This window comes from Alosa alosa, chromosome 9 (assembly GCF_017589495.1).
Source record: "Alosa alosa isolate M-15738 ecotype Scorff River chromosome 9, AALO_Geno_1.1, whole genome shotgun sequence".
Classification (NCBI taxonomy): Eukaryota; Metazoa; Chordata; class Actinopteri; order Clupeiformes; family Clupeidae; genus Alosa; species Alosa alosa.
In genome coordinates, this window is record NC_063197.1 from 35,175,061 (window position 1) to 35,182,560 (window position 7,500).

Below are 7,500 nucleotides of genomic sequence, written 5' to 3' on the forward strand. Positions count from 1 at the left end.
AAATGGCACTTTTTGGACTTGCAGGCGAGGCAGCGTGACAGTCCAATACTCTCACTGTCTCTCTCACTCACTCCATCACACACACACTCACACACACACACACACTCCTGCACACACACACACTCACTCCGTCACACACACACTCACACACACACACACTCCTGCACACACACACACACACACTCACACACACACTCCTGCACACACACACACTCACTCCTGCACACACACACACTCACACACACACAGTCATATAATGTGTATCGGTGAGAAAGCAGTGGCGAGATGCGATCGCTGGATTTCCTGAGACGCTCATCGCTGTGGTGATTATGATAATCGTTAATCGTGAACACACAGCTGGTAGGTCAGCGTAATCAGAGCAGTTTTAGTGTCACACTCCTGCACACACACACACACACTCCTGCACACACACCTCCTGCACACACACACACTCCTGCACACTCCTGCACACACACACACACACACTCCTCTTTTACCACACACTCCTGCACATACACACACACTCCTGCATACACACACACACTCCTGCCACACACACACACACTCCTGCACACACACACACACACACACCACACACACACACACTGCACACACACACCTGCACACACACACACACACACTCACTCCTGCACACACACACACACTCCTGCACCACACACACACACACTCCTGCACACACACACTCCTGCACACACACACTCCTGCACACACACACACTCCTGCACACACACACCTCCTGCATACACACACACTCCTGCACACACACACACACACACACTCCTGCATACACACACACTCCTGCACACACACTCACTCCTGCACACACTCCTGCACACACACACTCCACACACACACTCCTGCACACACACACACACTCCTGCATACACACACTCCTGCATACACACACACACTCCTGCATACACACACACACTCCTGCACACACACACCTGCACACACACACACTCCTGCACACACACACACTCCTGCATACACACACACACTCCTGCATACACACACACTCCTGCACACACACACACACACACTCCTGCACACACACACACACACTCCACACACACACTCCTGCATACACACACACACTCCACACACACACACACACTCCTCCTGCACACACACACACACACACACACTCCTCCTGCACACACACACACTCCTGCACACACACACACACACTCCTGCACACACACTCCTGCACACACACACACTCCTGCACACACACACACTCCTGCATACACACACACTCCTGCATACACACACACACTCCTCCTGCACACACACACACACACACACTCCTGCACACACTCCTGCACACACACACACTCCTGCATACACACACTCCTGCACACACACACTCCTGCACACACACACACTATTGCATACACACACACTCCTGCACACACACACACACACTCCTGCACATACACACACACACACTCCTGCATACACACACACTCCTGCACACACACACTCCTGCACACACACACTCCTGCACACACACACACACTTCCTCCACTCTTACACAATGAAGTGGCCCCTACTTACCCTCCAGCCCCCGACACACCGACTCCGTCTCACACATTTGGCCACTCCCTCCGTTCCCAGAATCCCTCAAGGAACCAGCGTGGAAAGGGCTGATGTGTGTGTGTGTGTGTGTGTGTGTGTGTGTGTGTGTGTGTGTGTGTGTGTGTCTGTGTGTGTGTGTGTGTGTGTGGTGTGTGTGTGTGTGTGTGTGTGTGTGTGAGGGGGGGGGGGCAGCTTTGGGTGGGAGAGTTGCTCTTCTTAGCACTTCTGGGATTGAAAGTCTTCCTGTGGCTCTGCTCCCTGAAGGTCACCGATAGCATCAGAGGCAGCTGGAGCTGGAGAATGGAGAGTAGAGTGGAGCGGAGCGCAAATGACATTCTCTTCCTCCATCTCTCTCTTCCTCCATATCTCTCTTCCTCCCTCTCTCTCTCTTCCTCCATCTCTCTATCCCTCCATCTCTCTCTCTTCCTCCATATCTCTCTTCCTCCCTCTCTCTCTTCCTCCATCTCTCTATCCCTCCATCTCTCTCTTCCTCCATCTCTCTCTTCTCTCTCTCCCTCCATCTCTCTCTTCCTCCATCTCTCTCTTCCTCCATCTCTCTCTTCCTCCATCTCTCTATCCCTCCATCTCTCTCTCTTCCTCCATCTCTCTCTCCCTCCATCTCTCTCTCTTCCTCCATCTCTCTATCCCTCCATCTCTCTCTATCCCTCCATCTCTCTCTCTTCCTCCATCTCTCTCTCTTCCTCCCTCTCTCTCTTCCTCCATCTCTCTCTCTTCCTCCATCTCTCTATCCCTCCATCTCTCTCTCTTCCTCCATCTCTCTATTCCTCCATCTCTCTATCCCTCCATCTCTCTCTCTTCCTCCATCTCTCTCTCCCTCCCTCTCTCTCTTCCTCCATCTCTCTCTCTTTCTCCTTCTCTCTCTCTCCCTCCTTCCTTCTCTCTCCCCCTCCATCTCTCTCTTTCTCCTTCTCTCTCTCTCCCTCCTTCCTTCTCTCTCTCTCTCTTTCTCCACTCGACTCAATTCCGTTATTCCAGAGACGTCACCTTCCCCGTGCCCAGCACTCAGATTCTGCACCCCACTGCCTTGTACCACACGCACTCAGACACACACGCAGACACACACACACTCAGACACACACACGCAGACACACACACACACACGCAGACACACACACGCAGACACACACACTCAGACACACACACGCACACACTCAGACACACACACACACACACACACACACTCAGACACACACACACACAGTCAGACAGACACACACTCAGACACACACACTCAGACATACACACACCCACACACTCAGACACACACACACGCACACACTCAGACACACACACACACACACTCAGATTCCTGCTGCCGCTGCACTCTTCTCCTTTATCCCCATGTCAATGCAAATGGGAATGACCACCTTGGGGTTCTCATGTTGGTGTGTGGGAACCGGAGAGTGGGAACATGGTGCAGCAGCTGTTCCGCTGATGGAATCGGAACCCAGTCAATGGACGCTTGGCACTTTGGAGTTTTTATTCTCATTCTGACGTGCAACACAGAACCGTGGACATGAGACACCAATATGCAATCAAAGTCCTAATGAGTACACAAGAGTGTGTGTGTGTGTGTGTGTGTCAGTGTGTGTGTGTGTGTGTGCGTGTGTGTGTGTGTGTGTGTGTGTGAGAAGACAAAAAGCAATGAACAGAATGTGCTGAAACCGTAATTCCCGTAAGACGGTTTTTCAGATCCAGCTACACAGTTGAAGTGTGCAATTTGGGAGGAATTGGGTCAACATTACTGTGTGTGTGTGTGTGAGTGAGAGTGAGTGTGTGTGTGATCAAGAGTGTATGTCTGTGTGTTTGTGTGTGTGAGAGAGAGACAGACAGAGAGTGTGTGTGTGTGTGTGTTTATGTGATGAGAGTGTATGTTTTGTGCATTTGTGTGTTCTAGCCTTCTCTGTCAAATCAGTGGAGCCACTCAGAATAAAACAAGCCACTTCAAAGGCTCTGAGAGAGCTGGAGAGGAGTGTGGTGTCGTCGATGCCACTCACACACACACACACACACACACACACATACACAATCTCACACACAGTCTCTCACGCACGCAAACACACGCACACACACAATCTCACAGTCTCTCACGCACGCAAACACACGCACACACACACACACACACACACAGTCTCTCATACACACACAATCTCACCGTCTCTCACGCACGGACACATGCACACAAACATACACACACACACACAGTCTCTAATGCGCGCACACACATGTAGGCGCACACACACACAGTCTCTCACACGCACACTCAGTCTCACGCACACACACGCGCACACACACACTGTCCTCTTAAGACAGGGCCACTGGAGCTCTCTGATCTGTTGCAAATGAGTGGAATCAGATACACAGCCCGAACCTCCTATCCCTAGCACACACACACACACACACAGTCTCTCACACACACTCTCCAGCACACACACACACACTCTCCAGCACACACACACAGTCTCTCTCTCACACGCACACACAGTCTCTCTCTCTCACACACACACGCACACACAGTCTCTCTCTCTTTCTCACACACACACACTCTCCAGCACACACACACACTCTCCAGCACAAAGCTGAAACCCTCAAAAAAGACATAAAAAAGAAGAGAGAATTCTAAACAATGACTGGACGAAGGTTGAACACTCCCACAGTCCAAAACACACACACACACACACACACACTGCGTAATTAAAAGTGGCCCCTCAGCCCCTGCCCAGCTCCCTAAAACACAAGCGGCATCACTTCAGATCTCATTCCGGCCCACTAATCCAGTCACTAACCGATTCGTCTGCTGCAGCTCAACCTTGTTGCTGGAAGTTAGCCTACAGGGACTATTTTCAGGTGTTGCATGATATCATTGTGCTGCTGCTCATGGTGTGTTCCTTGATTATTACAGCTGGAATGAAGTAGAGGATCCCATGTCAAATCAGCCCTAGAAAATTGCCACGTTTCATTTTCCGTTGGTCTAAGTACACTTTCTAACTTGAGGAGACAAGAAAACAGGAAAATTACGGATATATTAGTCACTTTTAAACGTGATGCTAGCAGGCGAGATGCTAATGGTCTAATCCAATTCAATGATCTATGCTAGGCTGGAGCTAAAAGTGGAATCGCCAGACTCAGAGAACGGCTGGATGAACTGGAGAAAGGTAAAAATCAATTGTTTACCTCTTGGAAATGGAAAATGAGTGTAATCCCCCAAATGGTGGAATATCCCTTTAATGAGTAAGAATGAAAGTTATGCTGTATTTATTGCAAACAAAAATTCCGCTGACAATGTCTCCCCGGGATCCGTCCAGGCAGATTGTAGCTGGTCTGTCCAGGATGTGCTGCCGTCTGTTGTAGCTCCTCCCAGCCTCTGAAGCTCACGTTGACATAGAAAGTCAGACGCAGTTCATCTGAAACTAACTTAATGTGTCCACTGCCGACTGCATCATGGGTAATGTGTCCACCGCTGACTGCATCATGGGTAATGTGTCCACTGTAGGGCTGGGACAACACGTCGACGTAATCGATGACGTCGACTCAAAAAATACGTCGACGCAAAATATGCGCGTCGATTCGTCAAGCATAACGTGTGCTGCTTAATATTTTTATCAAACCGGCCAACGCCATTACTGATGTTCTATGTTGTAGGCCTACTATTGACATTAAAGATAAGATAAAATAATTTCATTGAGCTGCACTTCTTACTCACACAGCCTTTCCTCTCCCCGCCCGCTCTCTCTCGTAACGAGCCCGCTGCTCCTCCTCTGCATGTGCATTTAACAAAATATTCACGATTGTTGAAGGATTGTTGTTGCCACATAGAAGCACTGCATAGAACACAGTGGGCTAAATTGCTATTAAATGGCTTAGCATCTTGGACCATGCAGCCGCGAATTTGTTCAAAACTGCTGCATTAAAATTGAATAAACTCTGCTAAGGTCTTATCACAACATAGTACATTGAGGAGACTAAACTAAGTTAAAGTTACAGTATGCAATCAAGCAGTATCTAAAGCTAGCGTTAGAATACTGTTTGATGTCAAGTTTAGCATGCTTACTACAGCTGCTTGTAATTGATTACTCATGCAGGGCTCATTTTATTGACTCTGAATGTTTTGCAAAATCCCATGTAAAATGGAAAGGTGTTTTCCAAGACTCAAAAGTGCTTGTCCTAAGGAAGTACGAACCGCTATTTGAACTAACTAGGTTATGAATTGCATAAACACATCAGCAGCTCTTTTAACTGTGTTAATGTTAATTGCAAGATGTCTTAAAGTGACAGGCACTCAATTAGACCTATACACTACTGAACTTTATTGAATGCTACAATTCTGACTAAGAACAATGCATTACTTTTGCACTTGTATAGTCTTTTATTTTGGAATCTTAAGGCAATAAACATATATTGCAATGTTAAGAATTCATATATGTAAAATAAACATGTATAAGTTGCTATTAGCCAGTATCGAGGAGATGTCGATAATCGAATCGGACTGAAAAATGAATCGTTAGATTAATCGATGCATCAAAAAATAATCGCTAGATTAATCGCTTTAAAAATAATAGTTTATCCCAGCCCTAGTCCACTGCTGAGTGCATCATGGGTAATGTGTCCTGACTGCATCATGGATAATGTGTCCACTGCTGACTGCATCATGGGTAATGTGTCCTGACCGCATCATGGGTAATGTGTCCTGGGTAATGTGTCCTGACTGCATCAAGGGTAATGTGTCCACTGCCGACTGCATCATGGGTAATGTGTCCACTGCTGACTGCATCATGGTAATGTGTCCACTGGTTAACTGCATCATGGGTAATGTGTCCACTGCTGACTGCATCATGGGTAATGTGTCCACTGCTAACTGCATCATGGGTAATGTGTCCACTGCTGACTGCATCATGGGTAATGTGTCCACTGCTGACTGCATCATGGTAATGTGTCCACTGCTGACTGCATCATGGGTAATGTGTCCTGACTGCATCATGGTAATGTGTCCACTGCTGACTGCATCATGGGTAATGTGTCCACTGCTGACTGCATCATGGGTAATGTGTCCTGACCGCATCATGGGTAATGTGTCCTGGGTAATGTGTCCTGACTGCATCATGGGTAATGTGTCCACTGCTAACTGCATCATGGGTAATGTGTCCTGACTGCATCATGGGTAATGTGTCCACCGCTGACTGCATCATGGGTAATGTGTCCACTGCTAACTGCATCATGGTAATGTGTCCACTGCTAACTGCATCATGGTAATGTGTCCTGACCGCATCATGGGTAATGTGTCCTGACTGCATCATGGTAATGTGTCCACTGCTGACTGCATCATGGATAATGTGTCCACTGCTAACTGCATCATGGGTAATGTGTCCTGACTGCATCATGGGTAATGTGTCCACTGCTAACTGCATCATGGGTAATGTGTCCTGACTGCATCATGGGTAATGTGTCCACTGCTAACTGCATCATGGTAATGTGTCCTGACTGCATCATGGTAACGTGTCCACTGCTAACTGCATCAAGGGTAATGTGTCCGACTGCATCATGGGTAATGTGTCCACTGCTAACTGCATCATGGGTAATGTGTCCTGACTGCATCATGGGTAATGTGTCCACTGCTAACTGCATCATGGGTAATAGGCTCGTTCGAGATGAACTGCGTCTGAAATTTTGCTGACTTTCTACGTCCACAGTCGGCTGGGTGGAATATATGGAGTTGGGACTTTACACACACTATAGAGTATATATGGAGTAGGGACTTTACACACACTAACACACACTATAGAGTATATATGGAGTTGGGACTTTACACACACTATAGAGTATATATGGAGTAGGGACTTTACACACACTAACACACACTATAGAGTATATATGGAGTTG